Source organism: Stegodyphus dumicola, chromosome 7 (assembly GCF_044657685.1).
Source record: "Stegodyphus dumicola isolate Sdum_Otavi_A_Nest chromosome 7, ASM4465768v1".
NCBI classification, from domain to species: Eukaryota; Metazoa; Arthropoda; class Arachnida; order Araneae; family Eresidae; genus Stegodyphus; species Stegodyphus dumicola.
In genome coordinates this window covers 31,714,354-31,727,853 of record NC_140774.1, presented here as the reverse complement: position 1 = coordinate 31,727,853, position 13,500 = coordinate 31,714,354, and the positions used below count along the sequence as shown (strand labels likewise).

General features: G+C 32.6%; 2 protein-coding genes across 6 annotated transcripts in view; one reads left to right on the top strand and one right to left on the bottom strand.

The window, feature by feature from the left end:
* Nucleotides 1-13,500, top strand: part of LOC118203321 (sialin-like) — a 98,612-nt gene that overhangs the window by 16,226 nt on the left and 68,886 nt on the right. The gene's annotated exons all lie outside the window — the stretch shown is intronic.
* Nucleotides 1-13,500, bottom strand: part of LOC118195734 (sialin-like) — a 158,878-nt gene that overhangs the window by 89,696 nt on the left and 55,682 nt on the right. The window lies entirely within an intron of this gene.

The following is a 13,500-nucleotide window of genomic DNA, read 5'->3' as shown; positions in this document are numbered from 1 at the left end:
TAGACATTTCTATCCCAAACTACTGACCCATCCCTTTCTTTCCTCCAAATTCCCCCCTTTTTTTACTAAATTTCCGTTCTTTGTTTTTTTTTTGGGGGGGAGTGGGGATTTTTTTTATATACTAAATTCTTGTTTATTTGTTTCCTTAATTTCTAGTGATTTCAAAACTTCAGAAAATTATCTTCAAATGAGTACAGGAAAACAGCATAATATGCTTCTTAAATAGCTAAAACTAAAATAAAAGATAACGGTAATTAATAGACATTGCACTAAAAAATGAATACTATTATATAAGACTATACAGTAAGCAGGAAATTAAAAGTGAAAAATATGGCTACACAAGCAATGTTTATAATGGTAATTATAGCCAGGAGCGTAGCGAAACCAAACATAAATTCCAAACGTAAAAACCACTTCAGAAATAAATTTCTTATGTTCTACAACTTAAATCTCTGGAAGATCTAATTCTTAAACAAGTAGGCTATCGTAATTGCTTAGTTTAAAATTCTTTCAAATGCTAAATTGTTATCTATATATTAATCTACCGCTTCCAGCCTTATTAGTAACCAACGCTTATAATGGCTAGTGCCCGCCATTGGAAAAAAGAAAATTTAGTATAAAGTAATGAGAGAAACTGCACATAAAAAATCTGATAATCCAACACGTTCGGGACTTTAGTGATGTCAGAATATCAGTTTAAAATCACATAATGCCGAAAAACAATTTTTCCCTTAATTAAAAAAAAAAAAAACATTTTTTTTTTATATTTAAGGAAAAGGTTAATTTAATAATATCTAATAAATTTTTGTTTCAAAGTCATCAGTATTGCCAACACATGATGCACTCCACTCAGAGTTTTGTCCCTCCAAAAAAATTCCTTCCGTGTATGTCGAATATTTGTTATTTCTCCAACATTATTTTTTAAAATGTTTTTTATAAATTTCACAAATATATTCAAAAAATGGTGGAGATTCAAACATCACATTTTAAATCTTCACCATTTTCCATTTATTTCTTGTTAAATGCGGATTCAAAATATTTTGAATTATGTCGTCATCACTTAACTCTTCCTCAAATGGGTTCATTCTCCCACTTTCAATTCTTTCAAATAACTGAAATCTCAAAAGTCCTGTTTAATGGATTTTTCTAAAGAAGATTTTCATCTGCTTTCAATATATCGCAATGATTAGTCATTGACTCGTCAAAATGTTTGCCTTTTTCGGTAAAATCGTACTTCATGGTATTTGGCTACAATTTTCAGCAAACATTTTGCTACGTTGTGTTGTTTACATGTTTCTACGCAATAGGAGACGAGAAAATTGCATCAGTTTCTGGTACATTGTTAAAATGACATGTTTTCGTTTTATTCCCTTATCGACATTTTTATCAAGTTTCGGAAACATTCTAGATAAATAAAGATAAAGAAAGCCAAATATATAGAAAGGCAATGTTTTGAACAATAAAAAAATTAACTAAAAATAGGAAAAAACAAACAAACAAACAAACAAACAAAAAAAAACGCAAAATAGCTGCTAAACCTTTTCCAGATATTGCCGAAGGAAATACTAGTAGCTTTATCTTACGGCAAGAATGCCAGTGAAAGGAGTGCCGAACCAATGGATGCCCGACTTTATTTGTTTAGAAAGTATAAGCAGCAATGATTTTAAATTTGTTTTAAAACAAATCGCGATTCCTTTGGAATACACCTGGAAAAAACATTAGAGTAAAAGTGTTGTTATAGAGAAAGAATTTTGCCATTTTTTTTATAAAACCAAATCAAATCTTTTCACATAATACTTTTCATAACTCCGAAATTCACCTATCGAAGCAGCTTTATTTTTGTCCCCTCAACTTACGAACAAGGCCTTATGAAGCATTTAACATTCTCTGACCAGGGACTTTCACATTCGTCATTCCTTGATAAAATGCATTCTTCTTCATATAAATGTTCTCTAGAGTGGACCGCTCGTACTCCAGCGGGCAAGCAGAATGATGCTTGGGGGCGCTGCAAAGATGTGAGCTGACGATCACTTTGTTGATCTTATAATTACGTGAAAACGAGGTTCTCTTATTGTTTTCTTTGTCTGATTTCACTATACTCTGTGGAGCTCAACATTATAAGAGCACCATATTTAAAGTGCATGCTGTGTATTATATGATGCAATGTATATTATACTATATTATATTACATAATATACAACTTATAATTATTTCCGTCTCAGGGGCATGCAATCAAATGAGTTCGGAGATCGCTGATCTAAAGTACGGTGGCTGTGGTACAGAAAGCAAATCACTGTGATAGTGATTTAATTGCAGAATCTATACTAGAATAATGCATATCCTTTAACTTCATAAAAGTTAATCCCTTTTACTGCTAAAGGCATATAAAAATAATAATTTTCACTGAGATCTGTAAATTCCTTTTACGTCATCAGAACGTCTAGGATGTTCTTTTCCAATTTATCTGCATTCGAAGCCGAATCCAACAGCATTTACTTAAAAATGGGGTATTCATGTTTTAACCTGTTGGCAGAATTCAAAATAAGGTTCATACGCTAATCTGATTAGGATGTGGGTTGTATGTTCTATATTTTACAGTTGCAAATTTGCGTTATATGTGACGTAAACAATCCTTGTGCCGCCCAAACGGGATAATGGTTAGCGACCCTGACTGCCGTACCAATGAGTGACTGTCGTTCGAATCCCGGAGAAGGCATGGGTATTTGTAAATGTATACTGACTGTTCTGATTGAGTAACAAATGAAACGATTAAAAAATCTTTGCTTCTGTGCATTACCTGCTTTTAATGAAATATCTAATTAATAATTTTCATATAACCAATTGTATAATCAGTATAACTAATGAAAAACATCGCTAGCACCATATACCTTTGCAGATTCGACTTTTCTCAGTTTTTGATATTTTAAGTAACGTTTGAGTAATTTTATTCTATATGTTTTGATAACTATAGGAGCGCAGAATAAATATATTAAGCTATAATTTAAAAAATTTCAAGATAAACAATTCAAATTACAATCCAGCACATTCAAAAGGCTCTAAAAACTTAAAAGTACAGTTAAAATATTAAAATATTTAAATTTTAAGATAAAAAGAAACTGCAATGTCACTTTATTATGGAGGCACTTAGTAGGTGGACCACCGTCGCCGTCCATGAAGGGACACACAATTTGCATCAATGCCTTCTCCGAGATTTGATCCCGGGGTCTTTGGTATCGCAGTCAGAGTCACTAACCACCTTCCCGTCTAGGTTTATACTAAACTAATTTTAAAGGAATATTTCTTAAAATCTTCGACCGAAACAAGTGACGGAAGCCGTGGGTACCTGACGTCTACCTAAGGTAAGCAGGTGTAAGCCCTTCGTCCTTCACTATCCAGCGTTTATTTAAGAATTTCAGTATTATACGTGGCCATACTAGAGCAAGTTGGGGGAAAAATGGCAACATGTCTGGAGACAGAGGATGAAAGAAACATATTGCACTGCTAAAGCATAAAACAGAGAATATAAAACATAAAGGTACTTTAATAAATAAATAGTATAATATAAAAATACATTAGTAGTAAATATGTAGTAAAATAAATGAGTAGTACAATGCAACATAAAAGTACATTAAGTAGACAGGTGACGAAGAGTGGGGACACCTGGTTTCTAACAAAGATAAGTAAAAAAATTGTAAGTTGTTAATTTTCAACAAACAGTCAACTATTAGCATCGAATTCCCGTCATCTACTATTATTTGTATTGGAGAACTAGTTTCCCCTTTACAGGGTAACCCCAAAGCGACCCACTGTGAATGGTTATTTCATATCGTGTATCTTTTGTGTGACACGACCTTAAGAGATATCTGCTACGGAGCTCCCTTGTCCTGCATAATGAAAGCTTCAAATGGTATACGCAGGTACAAAAAAATGTTAAACGAACAGTCCAAAAGAAAAAAAAATTGTATAAGCTGAGCACATTAATTCATTTAAACTTCCAGGCAAGCTTTATTTGAACTCTGAATTGAATCCGTTTGGTATGTTTAACGGCTTTTGTATGATATGTTTTTAGATTTCCGGCATCATTTGCCTATGACACTGCATATGTAAAGATTTGTATACTTTTTAGCGGAAAATTACGTGGTTATTGCCCCGTTATAATTTTTTATAAACTGCATGAAAACTGAAAAGTTCATTTTCATAAATAGCGTTAAAATATAAAAAATTAATAGAATTGAATATTTTTAGTTCCTCGGTTTGACAGCTAATAGGTTCGAACATGGTTCGACATGGGATCGAACTCTGATGAACGAGCTGGCTACATTGAACCTTTCCATTACTTTTCCTATGTATAACATAAATATGAGCCTTCCCTAATTAGAAGGAACGACGTTTCTCTCCTTAGGCGTGTAGCTTTACAATAATTGATTAAATGTAAAATGTTAGTTGCTGTCATTTCCTTAAACTAAACATTTGCTTTCCTCCAATGATATAATATGGTAAACGAAACGGTATTTTCCGTTTATTCAAATGACTGTCAAAATAAGAAAGTTTTCCTAAAATACAGGGTGTATATAAAATCTCTATACATTTTTGTTTAAACAGGCTTACTTCTGAAATATAAGTTATTTACATGAAAATGCAGCATAATAGATCTAGTACAATTCAATGTGTCCCCCCCCCGAGTGGCTAGGCACAATTGCCACCATTCCACAACACTCCGAAACGCCTTATGTAAAATTATTGGTGAAATTTCAGCTGCTGCAGCCATAATTCGCTGTTTTAACACGTTGACGCCGGCCTGACCCACCGGTGGGTCATACTTGTCTGTTCCGTGGGCGGCATGACCCACCGGTGGGTCAAGCTTGATTGTTCCGCAGGCCGACATGACTCATCAATGGGTCACGCTTGCATATTAAAAAATACGTAGTACAAAATTTTATTTTATTTTAATTATTCATTTTAACATTATATGTTCAACTTTATAATCAAACATTCAATACAAAACAAATAGCTTAAAATGCAACTTAAAAATTAAGTATAATTAAATATAATTATTAATTTTTTATACAATTTTTTAAAGCAGGCTAAACAAAGTGGCGGCTTGTCCTTACAATTATCGCAATATGTTGTTACTTTCTTTGCTCTATTCGTGGCCTTGTTCTATTCGCCTCACGAAACGGAATTCAAGCGCCGCCGCACGAAAAGAACAATGAATATCCGCGCCGCCGTCACCATGTTAATTGTTCAATGCTGCCAGCCTTCACTCGATACTCTTTGACTAATTGTTTACGGAAAGCATCCTAGTTTTTGAAAAGCTTCGTATCATCTAACATAAAATTAATTAATTAATCATCTTAAGAATGATTTTGTGTTGAATATGGCAAAACATATGAGGGTTGGCTAGGCATGATTTCATGGAGAATTTTCTAAGGAAAATGGGCTCATATTTGCATACCTTAAGATTATAAGTATTGATTAACATTTCCTATAACTACTTCTAATTGAGGCTTTCTAAGAGCAACCCCCTTAATTTTGACTCGCAGCTTTTAATTTTAGACTAAAATATGAGCATAGAATCTACCTTTAAACAATGGGATTTGTTTTTAAACACTGTGACATGAGAGTGCCTAGTAATAATAGTTTTAGCGTCGCTAAGAATCATTTTCTGGATTCTCATGTTGATTTTTTTCCAAAAGATATTAAAAGCTGCAATTGACAAGTATGAGCAATGCATAATATATATACATATAACGTAAGCATACCATAAAGAAAAATGAACCCCCAACAAAAGCTGATCGACTGCTATTGAACTCTAAAGAGGGGTTTATCAGCGGGAAAATGGCAATTAAAATCAATTAAAATTCCATTTAATTGATTTTAATTATTTATTTACTGTATCGATTTATTACTTATTGTAATGGATTGGAATATTTGAATATGAATTAGCTGAATATTTAATAAAAATATTATGACTTCGAGAATAGGAAAAAAAAAACATTTTTTGAATATTTACTTTCTTATAGAATGCAGATGAATTCATTCTTACTCAACGAAAATCAAAATTTATTAGCTAATTAATCTGTCCTGTATCGAGCACTTTAGTTCAGTGATCCGTATTAATGTGCGCTTTTTTTTTAATTTAAATGCTTCAAGAATAATTAATTAGAAAAAGGTATAATTCTTTTCTTACCCTTAAATTCTTCAATAAAAAAACTGCATTTTCAGATATAACCAAGTGAAATAATTTTCTAAATATAATTCAAAGCATGAAAAATAAGGTACATAAACAGCTTGAAAATGGAACTAGCATTGAGATTCTCTTTAAGAAATATGGTGAAGCTTAACAAAAAGGTCTACGAAGTGAAGTAATTCCGTAGAATATTTTCTAACTCTTTATGATTAAATTGCACTCAATTATACTTTATAAACGACATGTAAATACTATTTAATGTATATGTGTGGATGTGTGTGTGTGTGTGTGTGTGTGTGGCTCACTAGCGGCTGAGCTGTAAAGTCGTTGAACTCAGGTCGATCCGGGGTTCGAATCCGGATCGACGGGGATGGCTGTATTGGCGTTTTCGAGGTTTTCCCCACGTGTAACGTGCATAAGAGTCAGTTTTGCTTAGAAAGTTCTCCACGAGGCACCCTTACCCTTAGGCAAATAACCATCGAATGCTTTGCTATAATCAAACAAACCAGACCATACAACAGATATATAAATAAGTAGCTTAAAAACTGCTATATTTTATGTATACTCATTAAGTAGTATTTCAATATATATAATGATTAAAAGAAAGGAAAAGTCGGATCCTAACTGATTGTATATAATGTAATCCCTATGAAGGCCCTAACAATTCTTTCTCACTTAAAGTCGTAACCCAAAAAGAGAACAAATTAAACTTCAGATACGTATACAATACTGTATCTAATACAAAAAATACAAAATATAAAAATAAATTATATATGTACGAAACCTAACTAACTATTTATATTGATATTACGTAAATATACGTATGGTAATGAACATTGTCTAATAAAGATATTTTATACCATGTTCTATATTTGGTTCCATTTATATATACCTATGCATAGATATATATAATTTAAGGATTATAGTATTAGTTAATACTACTACATATAAAACACAAAAGTGCATCAATAATGTATTTTTCAGTATTATTTAACTTCATTCTTAGGAATTTTCTGCAGTCTAGTTTCCGTTATTTTATTCATAAGTCTCAAATAAAAACAATTATTGTTTATATGCCATTAGAAAATTAACCAAAAAGCAGCGACCACAATGTAATTGAGAAACAGTCCTTAGCCGTGAAAAGGTTGAAAGCCATTCGGTTATGACTATTATCTCACATACTCAGCTACTTCGCATACATGGAACATAGCATTCGAAATGAAAAACTCAATATTTACTACAAATTCATTCGTGTAACAAATATCTGTCTTTCTACACCTATGGCTTTAAAAAAAGATGTTATTTATTTTACAGTTTATCGTTAAGTAATACATTTTCATTGTACAAAATTGCATTCATTCGAAGAATTCAATTTGTATTTTCCTGTGTATAAAACTGAAAGTAGCGAAGTTAGATGTTTAAACAACCCCCGCATTTTCTCAAGATCCCTAGCGAGATTGTCCGCTCCTTGTCAGCTCTCCCCTTGAAAAAAGGGATTGTAAATTTATGACCTGACCGCAAATGAGGGTATTTCGAAAGCCACGACCAATCCATCAGGAAACGTTTCGTTAAGATAATTACACACAATAATGGCAAAATGGAGAGGTGTCCCATCCTGTTGGTAGACAACAGTGTCAATAATGCATTTTATACTAGTTGTGGCTCAGGGTATTGTTGCAACATATCGAGATAAGTTTCTCCCCTGACGGTCCTTTCTGCTAATATGAAAGGTCCACAGAGCTTAGATTTAGTTATTCCAATCCATGCATTAATTTTAGGTGTGTCTTTCTGAAATTCGTATAACCCGTTTAGTTGTTCATCAGGCCTCATTTGGCAATTATGCCTATTAACATAGCCGCTGAAATGGAATGTGGATTTGTCGCTAAAAAGAAGATTCTCCTTTAAGTTCTCATTCTCCACAGCTTCCAACAAATCATAACACATGTCTTGCCGAGCTGCATAGTCCTCGGCTTCAAGCTTATGCACAGTTTGAATGTGGTAGGCATTCTTGTTTAAATGACAGCGTAGAGTTCTCCAAACAGCAGTATGCGAAATACCGAGTCCCCGGCTTGGTCTTCGTATAGATGCGTAATCGCTTCTTGTACGCTTTGCTCAACGTGTGGTGTTACTGAAGGTCTCCCAGAACAGTTTTCATCTTTAACACTACCAGTTCGCTTGAATTTGCTTCCAAGGTTTTAATAGCTGCTCTGGTAAGAGCTTGATTTCTGAATTTGCGGGGAAATCTTTATGCCCCTGTTGATATGTTAATCCAAGTGTATGGGCACAAACAATGGCTATTCCTACTCTGTTGATAGCCTTCTTTCAGATCGCATCCAAAGAAATTGGAATTTTAACGTATTTCTCAAAAATGTATAGTGGCTTTATAAACACCCTGTATATGTTGGGTGCAGTGGCGTGCGGTCCATATGTGCAGGGTGTGCGCTGCACACCCTGGCAAAATTATGAGAGAAAATAATTTTCTGCACCTATCTTTATATGGTATATAATAAATATTATTTATAATATATTCAAATATTAAGTTGATTTGCTTGCCTGTATTCCCCAGTGCGTGCGGTACTAGGTGCTGCACCACGTAGAGCGTTCAAAAGCAAACGAACATAGGAAGTTTTGATGTGTACGCACTGCGCACTAATAGAAAATCACGCTTTATATGTATGGGCTACTGGAGAAGCACAGCATACTATAGCACTGAGGCAAGTGCAGATATTTTTCCTGCACTTGGCATTCAGAATCATCCGAAGGTACGGTTTATTAAGCGTTGTATTAGAGCGGGGCCTTCTGGCTGAAGCGCTTTTGATTTTTTAACTGATTAACTGGCCATACGATTTTGCAGACGGTTAATGTTTAAATTTATATATTGTAAGATTTTGTTTTTATGGAAATATAAAAGAAGTATTTCATCAATATAAAGGGAAATGTTTTAGTGTGGTAAAGTAATTTCGGTGATGTATTATATTTATAGAAATAATTCGCTGAAAAAACAATTTTGTTTTGTTAGATAAAATTGGAAACGAATTTTAACAGAACAGTCCAAATTTCACTATTCATTGTTTCTTACAGACGGTGTATAATTTATTATCTGTTTAACGCCATATCCCTGGTTTTGTTTTTAAAAATTGTCAAGATGTTTTTCGCAGAATATATCATTTCCAAATGTTAAAAACAATTAATAAATATAATTTAATCCACTGACCGAACAAGAAACAGTTCGTTCTATTGTGGCAGCGTGCAGTGAAATTCTCTGCACGTGGAATAAACGTTCGGTTTGTCGGCACCAATGAGCATCCTGATGTCATCAGGCTGATGATGAGGCACCACAGCGGTGGGCGCCGTATGGTGCTACGTTTGCTGAGAATATAAGTTTCTCGTGAAAGCCCGAAGCGTTGCTTTTTCGCCGCCGATATGACACCATACAACACAAGACATGATTTTTGCTTCAGTGCTAGTAGAATTCTCGTAAGTTTAGCTGTTTTTATAGCTATACCTCGACTACTCGTAGGTAAATATTTTATTTATTGTATTCTTTAAATTTATATTCATAATAAATAACCCATTTCAGAATGGAGAACTCAGATGTCTCAATAATTAAAGATTTATTGGAAAATCCATTTTCGCGACGAGACGTTACTACAAAAAACGAAATAGTTAAATTAAGTAGACCGATGCCGGATATTATTCTATCGCAAAACGTTACGATTAAAGGACAACAGTGTGTACGACATTTTCAAAAACCTATGTATGAAAAATTTAAATGGTTAACCGGTTGTAGTGAATTGAATAAGTTGTACTGTTGGCCATGTTTACTTTTTGTTGTAATTGAAAAGGACAAGAATATTTGGACGAAACAAGGCTACAGTGATTTAAATCATCTCCACGAAGCTGCAAAGAAACATAAAAAAACACAATCTCACATAAATGGCCTAATACTATTAAAGACATTTAGTACCGCCAGGATAGATTTAATGTTAGATCAACAAAAGGCTTCATCGATTGGTCAACACAATGAAAAGGTAACAAGAAATATAAATGTTCTGAAGAGATTAATAGATGCAGTTTGTTACTTAGCAAAACAAGAAGATGCATTTCGTGGACACAATGAGAATATAAATTTTCTTAATCGAGGAAATTATATAGAAATAATAACTTTAATTAGTAAATTTGATGACCTTTTAGCAACCATTCTAAGAACTGCAACTGTATTTTCGGGAACCTCTAATAGAATACAAAATGATATTATTGCGTCGATAAAAAATACTGTAATTTCAGAAATTAGAAATGGTGTAAAAGAAACGCCATTCGTTTCTATTATGCTGGATGAAACATCTGACATATCTCACAAATCGCAATTATCCGGTTGTGCTACAATATGTTAATAATTGTAGTGCACCAGTGGAAAGATTTTTGTTTTTTAAAGATGTTAGTGGTGATCGTTCAGCGGAAGCTTTGTGTAATGTTATGCAAGTAGCGATTTTGAGTTGGGGGGGGGGTGTGAGAATAAACTGATTGCTCAAATGTACGACGAGGGCGGCAGTCATGGCAGGAGCATTGAATGGGACATAGAAAAAAGTAAAAAACATTTTCCCAGAAGCTATGTTTGTGCATTGTTGCGCACATGTACTTAATCTGTATTGTTTATAAAAGATTGTAAATTATATTTTGCAACAATTTCTGGCATAGTCTCATTTTTTTCGGTGTCTACAAAAAGAAATCATGTTTTAAATGAAATTATTAAAAGAAAATTTCCAAAATTAGCTACAACACGATGGAACTATTCATCTCGTTTGGTAAATACCATAAAAAGCGAACGGCAATCCCTATCTGATTTATTTGAAAATATTATTGAGAATCCAGAAGGCTGGGATAACGATACAATTAATATTGCAAAGAGTTATCACATGTTTTTTCAAGAATTTAACGGTAATTTTCTCCTAAATATTTTTGCCAAAAATGTTTAGTTATACTGATGTTCTATTTGATATTTTACAAAAACCTAACTTAGATATAGCATATTCTAGTCAAAAAGTAGAGGAAGTAAAAAATGCAATTCAAAATATGTTGCATTTGATGAAGTTTATGAAGAGACTATTTCTGTAGTGGGTCCCCTAAATTTAAAAAAAGTCGTGTAAATTTACAAAACTCAAGTGTAGGCCAAGACCAACATTTTAAAAATTTAAATTATGAAATAATGGACACTATTTATTGTCAGTTAGATGTCCGTTTTAAAAAATTAAATTCGCTCAAATTTTTGGAACTATTGAATTTCCGTTTTTTTAAGAAATATCAAAGTAAATTTCCGGATGAATGTCTTAATTTGTTAAAGAACGCTTATGCAAAACATTTCGATTTTGTAAAGCTAACCAATGAATTATGCGTTCTTTATCGTAGTGAGTCATACTGCGAAATGAATTTATCGAAACTTATTCAGCATATAATACTGAATGATTTGGCAGATGCCCTAAGCGAAGTAGGTAAATTGGCACATTTAATTTGTACAATTCCATTTGCAACTGCTTCGGTGGAGAGATCATTTTCAGCATTGAAAAGAGTAAAAAATTATGCTCGCAATACAATGAGCCAGGATAGATTAAGCAATTTATCTCTAATAACAATAGAAAAAGAAATGTTACACTTATTACACTTTTTTAAGAAATATCAAACTCAGAGTTTTATGGTCATGTAATTGATGATTTTGTTAGTAATGCGGATAGACGTATGGATTTTGTGTACAAATGAATAATAAAAAGTTAAAGAAGTGTTTAATGTACATTTTTATGGTTTTATTATTATTGTTGTTGTTATTCTCTGCACACCCTGCATGAAAACCTACGGCACGCCACTGGTTGGGTGTAAAATACCAAAAGGAAATCGAAAGCATTCTAGGTCATACTGCGGAATCCAAATTCTAATTTATTGAATTAATTGTAAGGAAATATGAGTTCTGTCTGATTCCGTTATTAATATTACTTAGGTTAATGTAATGTATAATATCTTTGGAATTCTCGTTATTTTTGAAATATTAACCTCATCTATCAATAACTTAGAAAGCATTTTAATATCAGAATTCACTTTCATCGTTATGAAGGCAGAATATCTGAAATTTCTAAAATAAATTAGTTACTTTATAAACTAGATACTCATTCTAAACAGAAAAATTAGAAAAAAATAGAGATAGCTGGTTTTCGGACTCATTGAATCAGTTTTAGTTTAGCCACACTTTCTCTAGTGACGTTCTGTTATACTTCAAATTAATTTTTTCATTCGAAGTTATGTATGAGAGTAAAATAATAAAATAACAAAATTTTCTGCCAGCAAGTATGATAGTTGAGTCCAGCAGATATATCTAATTAACATTATATTCGCGGGCGAAGCGTTATAATGAAGCAAAGGATTTTTTATCGCTTCCTAAAACGATATGCAGAATTTTTTATGCATTAAGAGGATTAAAAACCAGTTTAATTCGGTTGGTTCAGACGCATCGAGTTCGCTTCTGCCGTGAAAACTTGCCTGAAAGATAAGAGAATGCCTGAGAATGACGCAATTTGTGAATTATTGTGTATAGATATCGGTCATTATTAACTAAAAATTACATTTTTCTTTATATGTTTACGATAAGCACTGTACTTCTGTTAACACTATAAAATCTTAAAACGATTTTTCCCCAGAACAGAATTAATTTAGGTCTCAACATACTCATGTTTATTTATTTTTTTAATATATTCAAGTTTATTGAATGTCTGAATATAGGCGAAATTAAGGAATAGTTTTATATCAAAACGTGTCAAATAAAATCCTTATCTGGCCTTAATTACGCATTGATCAATCACAAAAATATTTTAAATGACGCAAAGATTAGCATTTTTAGTATTTTTAGAAAAATTTAGCATTTTTAATTTCTAAAAATTAATTTTGTGTAAAATTCGAAATCCAACTTCTTGCACGTTCCTCTGACGTTTATTTAGGAAAATTTTATACTCGTTATAAAAAAATAAAACACAAAACGTTTGACTACCGTACAAGATTGATGAAAATTGATTACAAAATTTGAAATACTTGACGTCCTTCCGAATTTGCATTGAGGCAATGGTTAATAAATAAATTAGAATAATTCGAGAGTGTGTATGCGAGAAACAAACATACATTCATGCAGATTCTTCTTTATTTAATTTTTTCAAATATAATACAGGAAGCAATAATTTGAAAAGTGATGTAGACGTTTATAGCGATTCGACGCAAAATGCCGTTTCGAAACTAATAGTCCTTCTGTGCTAAAAATTTCCTATGCAGTATAT